The sequence below is a fragment of the Pan troglodytes genome, chromosome 5 (genome assembly GCF_028858775.2).
Source record: "Pan troglodytes isolate AG18354 chromosome 5, NHGRI_mPanTro3-v2.0_pri, whole genome shotgun sequence".
NCBI lineage: Eukaryota > Metazoa > Chordata > Mammalia > Primates > Hominidae > Pan > Pan troglodytes.
Window position 1 is genome coordinate 109,937,964 of NC_072403.2, and position 18,987 is coordinate 109,956,950.

Below are 18,987 nucleotides of genomic sequence, written 5' to 3' on the forward strand. Positions count from 1 at the left end.
AAATATTTTCAAAATTGTCTAAACACTGCATACCTTAACTGAGCATAGGGAGGCTGAGCAGAGTCCATCCTCTTTCTATCTTAAGTAATTTTCAGCCACAGATACATGCACAGGGGTTTATATTCCTAACTGGGTAAATGACTTTCACATTTATTAAATGATCTGAGTGCTGAAATAGTGATTATTTGTTCAAGCTCAGGAGAATTTTGTTTTGAGCATTTTTAAGTTCTCATGGTCCTCAGCTCCGTCTCTTCTTTGAATTCTGTCAAGCATTACTTACATTTTATTTAAAATAAATTATGTTTTCATAAACAGGTAGTTTTGCCTTCTTATTTCTCATTTAATCTTCCACAAACTAACTTTGAAAACAGAATAAGTTATAGTACTGCCATCGTCATTTGGGGAAAATACTTGAATACTGAAGTTTCCCAATTAGGGTATCAAATAACTTCCATAATGTTACTTTTAACTTAAAAAAAAAATCAAAACAAAACAAAACAAAACTCAAAACCTTTAACAGCTAGCCAGAATGTATAGGTCTATAACAACTATGAATAAACTGCTAGAGGCAAATTTTTATTCAGCAGAAATTCTGCTCTGCTGTATTTTTTCCTTTAAAAAATCTTTTTGAAACAAGTGTCACAATTGTAATCTTTTAATTAATTTGGTACTTCATACAGAGGAGTCCTGAATGAAAGCTAGTAGCTGTTTTTGCCATGGTGCCCAGAAGGATGCCTCTGTTTTGCCAAAAAATGTTCTGTCACTAATGTGAAGCCTGTTGACAAACTGTTGTTTATATATTGTCAATGTGATGCCAAGTCAATTGTTTCACTATGGGAATCCTGGCTTGGCCCCAGTGGCTGTCTTAGTCTTTGTAGACACACAGATAATTTTAGGAAAGGGAATTAAAGGTAAAAACCTTATTTCACTTTTACTTGGCTCTTTATTTAACTGAAATTTTATGAAGATATGAAAATAAGTGGTGATCAAACAACTTTGCAAGAACTGTAATTCTAAAGACTTAGACATATGGTTGGTTTTTAATTCCTCTAGCTGTTAATTAAGAGGCTAATTATACAAGATGGTTAGGTATATATTAGCTTGCAAATTCTATCTTTTTTTCTTGTCATTTAAAATTAGCAAAGTAAGAGCTATGTAAGTCTTCTTTATCCTCTAAATCAGTGATAGTCAATGGGGGATAATTTTGCCCTCCAGGGGACATTTGACAATATCTGCAGACACTTTTGTCACACTCAAACAGGAGCTGTGGCACATAGTAGACATAGGTTGGGTATGCGGCTAACCATCTATGGTGCACAAAACAGCCCCCTACAACAAAGAATTATCTGGTCTGAAATGTCAATAGTATGGAAGTTGAGAAACTGTTATTTACATAAATGGTTGATGTGTATAGAAAATAGCATTAAAATGTTATACAAACTCAATAATGGTTAGAGAAAATATACGATTAATATGGTTAGAAATTTAAGGAGACACTAAAAGAATGGGAATACAGTCTACAGCTTTCATATTAGCAGAAGAAAAAAAAGGAAGAATGAGAAAAGTATTATCGGTCACAAAATGAAATAAAGGGGAAGAGGTAGAAGAGAAGAAGCATAGAAAAAGCAAAATAAATGAAAACCAACCAAAGTGGGAATAATCCTTTATACATCACTAATCAAAATACATGAAAGACTAAAATGACTGAGAAAAAGATTGAATATGTACTTCTTTCATATACAAGAAACCCACTTAAAGAAAATGGCAAGGAAAGATTAAAAATATAAAGATAGCAACACTGGCCTAAACAATGCTGTTGTAGCAAAATTAATATTGGATAATACAAGTTTTAAAGGCAGAACTATAATTATATTAAAAAATTCACAAATCAGTAAAAGTAAGAATTCACCAAGATAATACAAAAAGGCACCTGTATACAGTAGCTATTAAAATAATTTTGAAATATATGAAACAAATACTAATAAAATCACAAGGGGAATTAGACAAATCCATAATTTAGTAAATTGAATATTCTGTCAAGAAAGGATAGATCAATTTTTTCAAACCCTTAGAATATACAACACCAAGAGTGAACTCTCATGTAAAATAGGGACAATGGGTGATTATGATGTGCTGTAGATTCATTGATTGCAACAAATGTCCGACTCTAGCAGAGATGTTGCTAATGGGGAGGCCATGTGTGTATGGGAGGAGGGAGCATATAAGAAATCTCTGTACCTTCTGCTCAATGTTGCTGTGAACCTAAAACCTCTCTAAAAAATGAAGTCTATTTTTTTAAAAGGATGGACCAATAACATCCCAAGTAAGAAAGGATATAAGTGATTTGAACTATAAAAATGTTTTGATATTTATGATTTATCACAGTTGTTAAATTATTTCATCATGCACAATTCAATATAAATGGATATGTTCATCATGATATATACCCCAGGGGCTCCAGTCAGTTGTTATATCAGAAATTCCCACCTAGTGGTGGTTATAGAACCTTTAATCTAAAGCCCACATTCCAGAAGTGGCTACTAAAGGTGCTTCAGCTATCTTTGACTCCTATCAACACAAGAGGCTGTATTAATTATCATAATGAATGTTGGAAATGAGTTTTCATTGGTGAAAGTGATGGCTTGCGAATTGGCATTATGTATGTCAGAAATGGCCTTTCATTGACGAAATTAGTGGCAGCTGACCTAGATGGACTGGCTAGAGTTTGCTATACACAGTGCACTCCTCATTCGTAAGCAGGATATGGAAGTCTAGCCCACCTCCCTTAGGGAAGTCACCTTAGGTTAGGTTACTCAACAGTATAGTTAGCTAAAATCTGCCATGGTATATTAACATATTTTCTTCAGGTGAAACTTTCATGTAAGGTATTTGGGGAACACCAAAAATAGGAGAACTGGGACATCAGGATACTTACAGAATAAATAGTATATAGACATGATTGATAATAATGGTCTATATGAATGAAATAATTTAAAGGTACCAATATCTATGAAAATAAATATTGAAGTATAACAAAATTTCTAGAATTAATTCACAAAAATACTTAACAAGTTGGATTTATTCTGTACTCAACAAATAGTGAGTATACATTCTTTTGAACTCTATATAGAACATTTGTAAAAGGCAGTGATCACCTACTAGGTCAAAAAGCAATTCTCAGTAGATTTCAAGGAATTGATTACTTATAAGCCAAGTTTTTCTACTGAAATGTAATTGCAAAATAAGCCACCACCAACAGCAAAACAAAAGATCAAATAAAAACCCCTGTGTTTAAATTTTGTTAAAAATTGCTCATTGGTTAAGAAAATAACAATGGGAATGATATATTTAAATTGAATGATAAAATGTCTGTATATAAAAACTTACAATAAATGGTAAAGGGAAATTTGTATATAATTTTGGTATATATAAAGCAAAATATTAAAATGTGGACTAGCTAGAGTTCAAGTTTTTAATAATGGTTCATTTTAGAAGGGAAGGAAGAAAAATAGAATTCGGGATAAGAATACTGGAGTCTTCAACATTATCTGAAAGATATTATTCCTTAAAAAATTAAATAGAGAGCCTATCTAATTTTTTACAGTTACCCTTTATTTATTTTGAGTGGGATATTCTTTACTTCTTTTGTATTCTTCTTTTTAATCTGCCCAAATAGTAAAATGTATTGAAGTATTATTTCAAGGTATGTCAATTTTACTTGGACATTTTTCTTCAGCAGAAAACATCTGAATTATGCATTGAACTCTTCCAGAGAAGGTATTAGAAATGAAGGCGATATTGGGCTTTATGATACAATATGGTTCCTCCAAAATCCTTCTCTTTCCAAGTAAGGTTTACTTAGATTAGAAATTTGTAGCATTGTTTTCTGTTTGTTTGTTTGTTTTGTTATTTACTGAGGCTTCAGACGACTTAGTTGGACAGTATATTGGAAATGTATTATTATCAGATGTCAGTTTTTTGTAATTTTTCAATTAAAAATCCACTAAAAAGTAGACATTTTACTAAATTTCTCAAGTAGAATATCGATTCAGGTAGGAAATGAACACAACAGAAAAAAATAATGATACTTGGCTTACAGAAATGACTTAGGTTATGTTTTTTTTTTACCATGAAATTTTTTTCACCATGAATAAATAGGTAAGATAAAATTAAATTTTTATGTTCTTAAAATGAAAGTTTCTCAAAAAAGTTCTTCATATGTACAGATATTATCCATATGTTCAATATTCAGCATTTCTATTCCAATGTTTGTAAGATGCTTTAAATAGCAATGAAAAATAATATTAGCTAATATTTTTTGATGTTTACTATATGCCAGGTGGTGTTCTATGTGCCAGATAGTATTCTAAATTCATTTAATTAAATAATTGATCCTTTGACTCATCATAACAAGCTTAAGTGATTTGTGTGTTTGTGTGTGTGTGTGTGTGTGTGTGTGTATGCTCATGTTATATATACAACTTTAGCCAGGGTATGTAACTTTATTTCCATATACATTCTTGTACACTTTGTGTGTCTTGCCGCTCAGAGTTACAGACCACTGGTTGAAGATCATTGATCTAAAAGTTAGAATTATCTTTAAAGTGAGGATGGAGTTAGTAGAAATCTCTGAGGGAGATAGAGCATCTTTTATTTATTTTCACATAAAGAAAGATAAATTGTTAAACAAGGTATATACTGTGCATCTTGTTCTTTAAAAATTAGGACTTGGGATAGGACATAAAAGTCACCAATATTTGTCAAAATAATGAATATTAAAGTAAATAAATTATCTGTAGTTGAAAAACTGGAATTTAGCATGAATAATAATCTTGAAAACATATGATGAACATAAAAAAACTAAACCATATCTGTTTTGAAGTGAATTTTTCAGTATTTGATTTTTCATTCACTTACTTAGCAAAATTGTATTGAAAGCCTAGTTTGTATAAAATATCATGAGCTGTTGAATAGATCCACATATTTACAGATTCAGTTTGGACTTTCTTTAACATGTGATTCTGTAGTTTAGTAAATTATATCTTCATATTTAAATATTTTAAGTTACATATTAAGACTATTCTAGAGTAAAAGTCTGATGCACAGCAAGTAAAAGCATGTTTTTTTCTCTACCATAGTATAGATTTGATGAGAAATTAGGTCAACTAGTGAAGTGGTTAGCTCTTCTCTTGAAAAAAACCTGATTATGTTTGGTTATTTTTCCTTGAGAATATTTAATATGGAAGGAAATGAATAGATATAGAAGCCATTAGGTCTTCAAAAGAAGACACAGTATTTCATAATTTGTGATGTCAGAAATACAAGTTACAGGGTGAAAGTTTACTTTGGAGGTATTAATCCATTCATCTATCTATGATACTTTGGAGACTATTATAATGTTATAAGAACTTCCTAATGATGTCTTCTAAGTAAAATTAATTATTTGTAATTACTTTATAAATATTCATTTCCTCTATTTCAGGGCCATCAATTTTCACTATCAACTGTAATTTTAATCCACTCAATTTTTTCCTCAAAATATTCTCTAGAATATGATTTTAAAGTAGTTTCTACTGCTAGTGCAATATTTTTTCTTCATGTACTTACTCATCCTTTATACATATTTATTATTTTAATTCACATGATTTTAATTACCATATGAATTTATATAACTGGCATGTAGATTTTTATATAAATTAAGACTATAGAAATTCAACATTATTTCTTATTTGAAAGGCAAAATTGAAGGAAGCGAATGTAGATTAAAAGATCGTATGATTTCAAGATTTTAGTGATAATATTTATTTATTATATGCTTTTAAAATAATGATGTGCCTGATTAGCTAAATCAGTAAAAATATAGCTAAGATAGGTAAAAAATCAAGAGTGAAATGATGTTATACCCTCTGTGTGCACCATACTACCCCTAACCACGTGTCTTTTAATTGCTGCCATATTCACAGGCTGGGAAGGAATGTGGGTGCATAAGAAAGGAAGCAAAGGAAAGTAAAATATGAAGGTTCCCCCATCTTTATCTAATCATCTACACCCTGAAGGAGAGTTTTTGTTAGCCAAGTTCCCAGATCTTGCATTATACAAAATTAGAAAAGTGTGTAGAGAGTCAGATAGGGAGAACTCTGAGGAGAAGGGTGATAAATTAGAGGGAGGGGCTAAATCAATCTATTTAATGGGGGCCCCAAAGGTGGTAGAAAATGCAGCATAGGATATGGCTGGAGAAAGATCCTCTGAAGTATCTGCAAATGGCGAGAGTAAGCTTTTGGGTTTGTTTTAGATCTGTTGATGGGTATGAATTGTGGCTTAGATCTCCTTCAAACTTATTTGAAAAAAAATAGTTAAAGTTTGAGCTTCCTTTCAATTCCTATTTGGGAGTTTTACTGTGGTCTGGTGAATATGACTGCATGAATTGACTGGGCCACATAGGCTCAAGATTTATTAGGGTTACAGGTGAAATCATATGTGAGTGACTAATGGAAGTTTTAATACTACTTGCAAAGTCACCATTGCAATTATATGTGTAATAGGTTATAAATATGCACAAGTTATTAGATGAAAATAGAACTGCTATTTGAATATAACCTTTTATACTAATAGATGTGATTAAAAGGAATAGAAATTTGGAACTTATTTTAGTTATATTAATATAGTCAAGCTTAAATCTGCACAGTCACACAATGGAAAAACATATATCTGTAGAAGGAGTTATTTATGAAGTTTTTCATATTTTGGTCCTATGTACTATGTGATTATATGTGCTTGACTTATAAAGACCAAGCAGTGTCAATTACATTGTAGTATATAATAGCTATAAATTTTTTTGTAGTTATTCTATATTTGAATATAGTAACTTAGTTCCAATTTTTAAAGTTTCATTTGTAAAAGCTGTAATCTTATCTACTATTTTCTACTTTACTGAAGTCTTAATGTATAACTCTGAGATAATAGTGAAATGGAAACTGCTTTTAGTGGAGGTTATAATAAAGATAACAGAAATATTTTAGAGCTAAATTTTGTTTACTCTGTGTTGAAAATAGGTACTACATGGAGAGAAGGTATTAAGGAAATTGTTACATAATACCACATATTTGCAAAGTTGTTCAAGTGCTGGTGGTTTAAAACAGATTAGTTCTTGGTCACTTTTCTTTTCAAATAAATATGTCAGATGTCACATTATTAGACAGGAAAATTAGGTAATAGCTCACAGAGAGCTGTTATAAATACTGTTATTATTTATAGAGATAAGTAATAAGGAGGTTTTCAAAGAAACCTTTAGAAACTATATTAGTTCAAAGCTCTATTAAAAGCAAAGTGGTTTTGATTGAGGGAGGCCCACAAATGATCATCTAAAGGCAACATTGTGTTTTCACAATGACCGCTTCAATAAAGCATCAGTCAAGACTGTGAAGCCCGCATTTGAACACTTTGTGGTCAAACTTGGACCTTGCACAGACAAAGCCACATGCTTTGTTTTAAATAATCCCCAATTTATTTACAAGGTAGTGATTATAATGTTGTAGGTCTTTTTTTTCCCCCAGAAATTACTATTACAGATTAAAGTTACATAAATGTTTTGAGCCCCTTAGTTTAAGGGAACTATCTAAATATTAAATTGTACCAGCAGCCCCCAAACAATCATTACGAAGTGCACTATAAATGCTTACAATTCCTGGCACTGTTTATACTTCATCATAAATCTTGTATACCAATTTAATAAACTCAGTATACTTAAAGGTAAAAACACTTATTTTAAGCTATATCCACCTCTATATTATCCTTTGCCTTTAAATGCAGATATCATACACATGAGAGGTAAAGAGTTTGTAGAAGATAGCACTGAATGCAGCACTTTCCAGTCTAGCAAGTTATTTTTTTCCAAACACTGTGAAGTTACAGCTGCTTACCGTAGAATACTGAGATTGATTTGACTTGATGTTGAAAATCTTTATCAGATTCCTATGTATGAAAATGTCATCTTCCCTTACTAGTAAAGCAGGCATGCTTCTTAGGTATTTTATTAGACTTTCCTGGATCTTCCTGCATATAGTTTTAATTTCATTGTAATTTCTATTTTTACAAAACAGAATTCCAATAATGTATAAAGTAAATATACCAAATTTGGTTGGTGTAGGTTATGGAATCTCATTTTCTCATTCAACTAGCCTAATGTCCCACAAGTAGTCAAAGGGTTTTTGAGTCTTATTAAACTACCTTATCTTTAAATACTTGGGTGTTAGTTGCACAAAATATGGTTATAACACAGCTTTTATAAAATAACATGTCACAGCATTGACTACAACTTTCTTTGTAACAAACATGCAATTTTTAAAGTTTTGTTATTTTGAGAATAAATTTAAGAGTTTCAAGAACATTATTATAATTCATGTCTACCTTTACTTGATTGAGATTGCTGAACTGACTTGGTTTCATTTTAATATGGATCTTGTGATCTGATTTGTGTAGCCAAACCATTCTACCATAGGTTCTTATTTTCTACTGAGCTCAGAACCACTTTCAAGAACTGCATACTTCACAAATGCCCAGGAAATTGATGTGACTTTCCAATAGCCTTCTGACTCAGCCTTCTTTTACCACTCAAAGTATACACCTTCTTGGAGTTTCTAGCACAGCTAAACAGCTACACACTCCCTAAAACTTAGTTCATTCAATTTGGCGCTCTTCTCACCAGAAGTCACTTCCTGCTTTAGCTTATCTAAAACCTATACAACTTCTGATGCACACCTCATGTTGCTTCTTTTCAAAGAAGCCCAACCTGTTCTCCAAAACCCTCAGTGATCTCTCTCTTCTCTGGTACCTATATGGCCTATTATCTGCTACACCCATTTCACACTTACCAACTGAGACTGTGTAGTTATTCCTACTCAACCAAATTATAAGTTCTTTGAAGTCAGGTATCATGATACATTACTTCCTTATATATACCATAGCCCCAAATACAGCATTTTGCACATAGCAGTCATGTATTTTTAAATCTAAAAAGAATCTTAAGAGATGATCTCAACTATGTTAGATAAGAGACCTAGATCTCAGGGCTTAAAGGAGACTGAAAAACTATTTGGTGATTGTTGAGTGCTGGATTTACTACTAAGTGTTGGAAGGAGTTTAAATTTTTTTGTATATATAAAATACCCTATAAAACAGTGCTTTTCAAACTTGAATTTGCATTGGAATCAACTAGAGCATTTGTTAAAATACAGATTGGGGGGCCCAAAGCCCAATGTTTCTGATTCAAGAGGCCAGGAGTGGGGTCAAGCATTTGCATTTCTCACAAGTTTCCAGGTGATGCTGATATGACTGGTTCATGGACTGCCTTTTAAATAGCATTGCTGTAAGAGAAAGGTTCTTATACCTAAATGCTATCTCAATGATAGTTTTTCTATTTTTGAAAGAATAAGTTGGAACTTTTATATTAAATTACCATTTTTGTTTTTTAAAACATGAGTAGTTTCTATTCCAAACATGCTTTCAATTTGCTCCTAAGGGTCCCACTTCTCTAATGATTCGCAGATATTAATTGTCCAAGTAAAGAAATAATTTTGAAAGCTCTTTTCCTTCATTTTTATCAAAATTCAGTTTTTATTGGAAAAGACAAGACAAATGCCAATAGGGCAATGACTTCTTATCTAAATTTAGCATTCTCATACACAATTGAGTGTAGGGCTAATTGTAACAACTCTCTGGAAGGCAGTTTGGCAATATATATAGAAAGTTTTAAAAATGTATACACCTTTAACTGTACACTCTAACTTGTAGTGTTTTATCCAGAGTACAAAATAAGTAATAAAATATGGAAATATTCTATACCTTGAGGTTATAATAGTTGATTAGATACATACATTTGTCAAAACTCATGAAGTTGTACATTTAAAATAGGTTCTTTTTTGGTAAATTATACCTCAATAAAATTGAATTAAAAATTTTTTAAATGTCAGTAAGAAATTACTTCCTTTTTTGTTGTTTTTCAGCTGCAGTTATGGCATTAACCACCCAGTTGTTACCTACTTCTAGATGAAAGTAAGTGTGAAATAGGAAATTGAGTTAAAGCTGTTTGCCATGGCCTCTGCAGTTTTGTAGCTTGTGGAGGACGCCAGCGTGTGTGTGTATGTGTGTGTGTGTGTCTGTGTGTGTGGACACAGAATCTGAAGTAGTCCTGCAGCTACTCCACTGGTTTTAAGTAATAGAGAATGCATGACCATTTTAATGACTCACCTTTTGGAAGCCTACTAGAGAGGTGGAGAAGGTAAAGTACAGTAGTCCTCATGCTGATTCTAAAGACCCACTTTTTCAGCTTGGATTTAGGCTATTGGCTAGAGTTACTCTAAGGGTTCTGAGGTACTTTAAAATTGAAGGAACGGGGTCTCTGGTGATTTCATTCTCTCCACTACAGGGAATGAAACAGGTAAACAAATTAGCAGGGCAGTAGTTTTCCTAACTGATTTTCTAAGATCACTAACAGGCTTGCTCTTCCTGCACCATTTTTCTGCTTTCTTACCTAGATTGTCAACTCCTTTCGACTACTTATTTATCTTTCTATCCCCCAGAGTCCTGCTTTTTTATAATTGCTACTCAGTAATTATGTAAGGAGATTGAAATAATTCCTTACTGTTGAGTTGGTATTTTGCAAACTTTCATTTCAGTCTAGTGGAAAGATAAGAATGTAGTAATTCAGGAAGATATTGACAAGGATGTTTTGAAGGTATTCCCAATAGTATTACAAATTATTTTTAAAGAAAACCTTTAAAATAGCATCTCCTTTTTCCTAAATAACTTGCAAATCAGATTTTTAAAATTGTTTAAAGTAAAAACAAAGCTCTTTTCTCTATATCCCAGAACTGCAGATAAATGTGGTTTCTGAAACTTTTTCCAAGTCGTATATTTTCATTAGCTACAGTGATCTTACAACTGAAACTTAGCTATAGGCTACGTAAAAGATACATGAGGCGGAATGTAAAGTAGCGAGAATTTATAGTGTTACATGGTATTGCAAAAGCAAGGCTAGCTGCTTTTTCTTAATCCAAACACATATAGTCTGACTGGAAAGAGATTTTGAGGTCAAGTCTTTCAAATAATAAAGAGTTTTTGTTGTTGGTCGTGGTGGGTTTGTTTGTTTTTAGTTGAAACTAAAGCACAAATGTTTTATCAAAATATGAGTGAAATTGTCAGTGAGTTGCCTGCATTTGTGAGCATCTGCTGTGTTCTTAATGGTACAGTGAAAAAGAGCCATTAGACCTAAGAGTATGACCCTATAGCAAGTATATCCAAAGCTACAACAGAGGGATGTCTGTAGAGAAAGTGGAGTCTGCTGCCTCTACTGATTTGAACTTCCTAATGACTCCTATATAAAATCTAAATCCTGTTCATCACTTATCTTTTATCAAAAACTTAGCCATATCATTTTTCTATTTTGTATTCCTCTAATTATTTTCAGTGGAACAAGCATATGCAAACTTGTCTGTTACATTTTTATAATAAAGTGGTTTTCACCTTGTAACAAGGCTATGACTGTCTTAAGAGTCTTGAATCCAAGTTTGTGAAGTAGATCCTGTGAGAGAGATGAAGTGACTTGCTCAAGGCCACTCTGATGTCATCAGAAAGAAATTTACATTCAGTTCTGGCTTACCTCAGGCGTAGTTGTCCATATATCAGAATTTTAAATATGTGTACTTACTTTTGAAATGTTCTTATTATTTCCGGCCATCTCTACCCACAACCCTCTCCAAATCTTGGACAAATTTATTTTGAGTGAAACTGGTTTTAATCAGTTCTTATGTTATCCCTCTACAGAGTTATTTCTACAGTAGAAAGCATTTGAATGTGCTATAAATCCGCCATCATGGTCTTATCTCAAATGGCACCCTCTCAAAAATGACTTTATTGCCTACTACTATTACCTATTTATTCTCTATAGTGATAGCTGATTTTACTTTTTTCAAAATATTTTCATCTGAACTTACATTATTTACTTGTATACATGCTTCCTGTCTGTCTTTTTCAACTGGAATGTAAGCTACATTGGAGCTTGAACCTTATCTACTTATTCCACCTTTTCCCTGGCCGTTATGTGCTAGGCATGGAATAAGGCTCACCAGATTTTGGTTGAAGCAGTAATCACTAGGTACTAAACATTGGGGTAACAATTACTGGGGGATGACATCATTCTCATGCTTGGTGACAGTTCTACTGGTAAGAGCATTATATTTTGTTTCTAGTCTTTATGTTCAGATGGGTTCCAGTGAAACAGAACTGAAAATCATTGCCATTTATATACCTCCCTTTCTCTATAAAGTTATAAAAATGAGATAAAATATTAAAAATATTATTTTTATTACATATGAGCAGTTTATGTTTTAAAGTCTTTGAAACTATTTTCCTATGTGTATTCACAAGATATCACATTTTAATTATTAATTCCAGCCATTTGCAGACATATACTATTGGAGAAAAATGAATATTAATAAGGAAACCAAAATCTGAAAGTCATCTCTAAGGTTTTACTTTTCATAACTTAAAATTACTCACAGTTGCTTGGTTATTTATAACTTTTTTTTCATTCTGCATCGAGCACACATCTCTTTCATTTTTTTTCTATTGGCAAGTGAGCATTATAGATTAGGGAATGAATTAGGCATCATACCATGTTTCATAATACTACCCTTTCTATTGGTCTAAAACCAGAAAATGAAAATAGACCACATAGTAGCTGAGATCATAAACTGTGAAAAAAAGTTCTCCTAATTGGAAACAAGTTTGAAATAGAAATAAACCCATAGTTCACTTTTTTCAGTGCATTAGAGGTGATAGTGACAGTAAACATACACATACATTTGAATATGTGCATACATAAATATATGTGTGTGTGTATATATATGTGTATATATATGTGTATATGTGTATATATATGTGTATATATATGTGTGTGTGTGTGTATATATATATATGTATATATATATATCCTGATCTTATTTAAAAGTATTTAAAGTGACTTTTAATAATATAATATGTTATTCATAACAATGCTTTCTGGAAGCAGTTGCTAATTATTTACCACATTTTACCGATGAGGAAAGTGGGGATTGGGGAGTTTATATGATTTACCCAAGACTGAATAATTGACTAAACATAGACTTGGGCCTTGAATTCTGATTATCTGGTTGGTATCTCACTACTTAAAAATAATATAAATTAAAAAGGACAAAATTCTCAAATAAAAATTTAAGTAAAAGTTAGGTCAAGTTAATTATTGTCTCTATTCAAGGTTTAGCTGCAGGCAACATAATGTACTCTAGTTAATTAGTGGAAAACTATTTATTTTGGGGTATCTATTAGCTTATAGAATTACTGGGAAGACCAAGTGTACCAGGCTTGAATGCCTCTAAGCTAGTAATACTGAACCATACCAGAAAAAAAAAATTTTTATGGAAGTTCACCTGTTTTTGCTCCCTGCACATCAACACTTATGGGACCAGAAGCTTTGGCAGCTGAAGAAATGCCATGTCTCCACAACTGTGCTTGCTTCTTCAATCTTAACTCTAGCCCTACAACTATTACTAGGTAGAACCTCACAAGATTGCTGCAGGTTTGCTGAGTGCATTTGTCAGGAGGTATATCCACCATAGTGCTGCAATGTAACATGCTACCTCGAAATTCAGTGGCTTAAAATAACAATCATGTATTTTTATTCACACATCTGCAGGATAGCTGAGGTTGGCTGATCTAGGCTGGGCTTAATTAGGTGGCTCTACTTTATGTTATAGACCTGGCTGGACTTGGTTCTTTGATATATATGGGTTAGACTAATTCTGAATCTAATTGAATTTATTCTGGTTTCCAGGCTGAGGGAAGCAGCTATCATAGTGATTGCAGAGGGCTGAACAAGCAGAAACACGCAATGTATCCTCAGTTAAGAGTTACACCCAGCAAATTATCATTTCTGCTGCATTTCTTTGGCTAACACAAGTCACATGACCAAGTCAAAAGTCAAGGTGGGGAAGTACCTTCCACCTCTAGTGGGAGGGACTGTAAACTCACATAGAAAAGAGAGCGAATGAAGGGAAGGGTGCAGAATTGGGACTAATACTTAAATCTAACACCCAGAAAATATTGTTTTGAAATTATTCCCATGAAAAAGAGAGGCACAATTGAAGAACTATCAAAATGGAGACACATTTTAAACAAGCTTGGGGCTGAGACAAAGTAGTGTACTACATACATTTAATGTAATGGAAAATCAAGGACTAGTATATTCAGCATAGCTTTTATACACATAATGTTAAAACATCAGTGAAATATTGTGGGTCACGACTGTGATTCCCCTTGAAAGATTTATATACTGCATATGTAATATGTATATGTATAAGAGATGACATCATAATGGTATATATAAAGCAATCTTACCATTGTTGCATCTTAATGAGAAACAAGATATGTATAAAATTGACAGATTTAAAAGAGATTTGTAAAAGATTTTAAATTAAAAGTGTTTGTTTCTGTGCATTTTTATTAAATTATCTACTATCTAGCAGTGTATGTGATCATGTGGCTCTGTGCCAAGGATAAGAAGGGGACACTGATGTCGTTTCTGTTGTTTCAGTCTAGTGCATATATGAAAGGACAGAGACATAGGCTCCAAAATAGAAGCTGAAGAAAAAGTAAAATAGTGTTCTTATGAAGTAAAAATTATTTCATAAACCACTTATTATCTAAGACCAGTCAGTACTTTGCTCACCTTGGTTAGGAATGATTTTATACTCCTTAATGGATGGAGTCTCCTCTTATTTAACAATACTATCGTGCAGTGAAAGAAGGGAACTGTTTCTCTCATTTCTGGATCTTTCCAAATTCTAAAATTTCCAGTCGTTTCAAATTTGCAAGGACTGGAAATTTTAACCTTTCTTATAATAACTACTATCTTTCCATGCAAGGGAAAAATTATGCTACAACTGCATAGCAATGTATATTATTACAGTTAAACCAGTAGCAAAAAGCCAATAAATTAAAGATATAATAAAATTACAAAAAAGAGATATATAAAATTATATACATAATTTTATTTATCTATAAATAAGATTTATATTTATATAAACACTAGCTATATAAATTTATATATTTTATTTATAAAATAAATGTATTTCATTTATATATATATAATTACCTTAAATATTTCTTAAAGCATTTGAGTTGTTAAAGGCTGACTAAAAAGTAAAAGTTTTAATTTGATTTTACCAAGTATAAGAAAGTTCTATTTTTTGTCAGTCTAATATATTTTTATGTGCTGCTGTGCTTGTTTTATGATTATTTTAAATCATTTTAAATATTTTGAGCACTATAAAACATTTTATGTTATTGTGTGGAACTTAGTCTATAACCTAGATCATTTAAAAATGTTAACTGCCTTAACATTCACGTGGTTAAAATTCTCCCCTTAGTAGCACAAAATACCCCTGATTTTATCATAGATATTAATGGAAGAAAATGAATGTTTTATAAGGAAACTGAGCTGTTAAAAGATTATTCAGCCATGTGTGGGATACCATTGCATGAAAATTAAAAGCCTGATTAAGAGAATCAGCAAATGGTTATTCAACTTCTACTTTTTTTGTTATTCTAGTTTTATATTTGTAATACACTTTACAATAAGTACATTACAATTAAAATTTAGAAAATGTTTATCCATGTTGCACTTTAAATCATCTCAGGTCATACTGAAGGTACATGTACCATGCTTGCTCAGGTAAGCAGTGGGGAGTCATTAAGAGGTTTTCAGCAGGAGAATGATGCAGTTTGATTTACATTTTACCTAGGTTGCGTGATAGCTAAGGGAGAGATTTCTTTTTCTATTAATATTTTTTAAACTCCTTTTCTTTTAAAAATAATTAATAGACTTTATATTTTAGAACAGTTTTAGGTTTACAGAAAAATTGTATGGGAAGTACATAGAGAGTTCCCCTAGACTCCCTGTCTGCACACACCCACAACATCTTGCACTACAGTGGTACCTTTGCTACAATCGATTATCCTTCATTGACACACAGTTAGTACCTAAAGTCTATAATTCACATTAGAGTTCACTCTTTGTGTTGTACATTCTATGGATTTTGACAAATGTAAAATGACATGCAGTGTACCCACCATTGTAGTATCATACAGAGTACTTTCACTCCCTAAAAATTCTCTGTGCTCTGCCTGTTCACCAGTTTCTTCCCCAGCCCCTAGCAACTACTAATCTTTTTACTGTCTCAACAGTTCAGCATTTTCCAAAATGCTGTGTAATTGGAATCATATGGTATGTAGCCTCTTCAAATTGGTTTCTTTCACTTAGTAAGAAGCATTTATATTTTCTCCATGTCTTTTCATGGCTTGGTAGCTCTTTTCTTTCTATTGCTGAATAATATTCTATTATCTGGATGTACCATAGTTTTTTATCCACTCATTTACTGAAGAACATCTTGGTTGTTTTGAAGGTTTGGCATTTACAAATAAAACTGCTATAAATGTCTATTTGCAGGTTTTTGTGTGGATATAACTTTTCCATTAATATGGGTAAATACTAAGGAGCATGATTGCTGGATCACATGGTGAAAGAATGTTTAGCTTTGTTAGAAACTTTCCAAAGTACTGTATCATTTTGCATACCCACCAGCAATGTTGCTGTTATTCCACTTCCTTGTCTGCATTTGGTATTGTCAGTGTTTTTGATATGGGCCATTCTAATAGGTGTGTAATGGTATCTCATTGTTCTTTTAATATGCAATTCCCTAATGGCATATTGATGTGAAGCACTTTTTTCTATGCTCACTTGCCATTTATATATCTTCTTTGAAGCAAAATCTATTCAGGTTTTTTGCCATTATAAAGTCAAATTGTTTTCTTATCATTGAGTGTTATAATATCTTGTATATCTTTGATAACAGACCTTTATCAGTTGTGTCCTTTGCAAAAATTTTCTCCCAGTCTGTAGCTTGCCCCTTAACAGTATCTTTTGCAGAGGGAAGTTTTAAATTTTAAGTAAGTCCAGATATATGAAGTATTTCTTTCAGGGATGGTACATTTGGTGTTTTATTAAAAAGCCATACCCCAGTTGACATAATTTTTTAATGTTATCTTCAAGAAGTTTTATAGTTTTGCTTTTCACATTTAGGGTCATGATTCATTTTAAGTGTATTTTTTTGTGAAGGGTATAAAGTCTGTGACAGGATCTATTTATTTATTTATTTATTTATTTTTGCATGTAAATTTCCATTTGTCCCAGCTCCATTTGTTGAAAAGACTATTTTTGATCCATTTTATTGTCTTTGTTCTTTGCCAAAAATCAGTTAACTATATTTTTGTGAGACTATTTCTGGGTTTTCTGTTCTGTTCCATTGATCTATTTGTCTATTCTTTTACCACATGTCTTGATTACTGTGGTAAAGTAAGTCTTGAGTCAGGTATTGTTGGTCCCCTAACTTTGTTGTTCTTTGCAATATTATTTTGTCTATTTTGGGTTTTTTGCCTCTCCAAGTAAACATTAGAATCAATTTGTTAATATACAGAAAATAGAAAATAGCTGCTAGAATTTTAATTGGGACTGCAATGAATCTGTAGATCAAGTTAGGAGGAACTGACATCTTGACAATATTGAGTCTTCCTATCCATGAAAATGGAATATATCTCCATTTAATTTTTTGCTTTCTGTCATCATTTTGTGCTTTTCCTCATATAGATATTATATGTATTTTATTTTATTTTTACTTAAGTATTTTATTTTTGAGGGGTTGCTAATGTAAATGGTAATGTGTTTTTAATTTCAAATTCCACTTATTCATTGCTGGTATAGAGGAAAGCAACTGACTTTTGTATGTTAAACTTATATTAAGCATTTTTGCTATAACTGCTTATTAGTTCTAGTGGGATTTCTTTTGTCAATTCTTTTGGATTTTCTACATAGACAATCATGTCATCTGTGACCAAAGACAGTTTTGTTTCTTTCTTCCCAATCTGTATGCTTTTTATTTCCTTTATTGCATTAGCTAGTACTTCTAGTATCATGTTGAAAAGAGGAAGCATCCTTGTCTTCTTCCTAATCTTGGAAGTGAAGCTTAAAGTCTTTCACCATTAAATGCAATGTTAGCTATATTATCTTATAGCTCTTTTAAATTAACTTGAAGAAGTTTGTCTTTATTTCTAGTTTGTGGAGAGTTTTTGTGATACACGGGTGTTGCATTTTCTCCGATATTATACAGGGGTGTGGCATCCTTTGATATGATCACTTTATTTTTCTTCTTTAGCCCATTGATGTGATGGAGTACATTAATTGATTTTCTAATGTAGAACCAGCCTTGCATACTTAAGATAAAACCCACTTGTTCTAGGTGCATCATTATTCTTATACATTGTTTGATTTGCTTTGCTAATATTTTCTGAGGCAATATTCGAGCTTTTGCACATATGTCCATGAGAGATACTTGTCTGCTGTTTCTTTCTTGTAATGACTTTCTCTGGTTTTGATATTAGGATAATGCTGGCCTCATACTCCTTGGTAGGAAACACTCCCTCTGCTTCTGTCTTCTGGAAGAGACTGTAGAAAATTGGTGTAATTTTTTTCTTAGCTGTTTGGTAGCATTCATCATTAAATCCATCTCAGCCTGGTGGTTTCTGTCTTAGAAGGTTATTAATTGATTCAATTTCTTTAAATAGATATAGGCCTATTCAGAGATATTCATTTTTTCTTGTGTGAGTTTTGGCAGTTTGTGTCCTTCAATAATTTGGTCTATTTAATCTAGGATATCAAATTTGTAGGCATAGATTTGCTCATAATATTCCCTTGTGATCCCTTTATGTTTATGGAATCTGTAGTAGTGCCTGCTCTTTCATTAGTTAGCCTGGCTAGAGACTTAAAAATTTTGTTGATCTTTTCAAAAAAACAGCTTTCGGTTTTGTTCCTTTTCTTCACTGATGTACTGTTTTAAATTC

General features: G+C 32.0%; 1 long non-coding RNA gene across 1 annotated transcript in view; it reads left to right on the forward strand.

The window, feature by feature from the left end:
• Nucleotides 1-18,987, forward strand: part of LOC134810342 (uncharacterized) — a 446,369-nt gene that overhangs the window by 160,859 nt on the left and 266,523 nt on the right. The window contains exon 3 of the long non-coding RNA XR_010158115.1: nt 10,002-10,050. This is a non-coding gene — a long non-coding RNA (uncharacterized LOC134810342). The remainder of the gene's footprint in view (nt 1-10,001; nt 10,051-18,987) is intronic.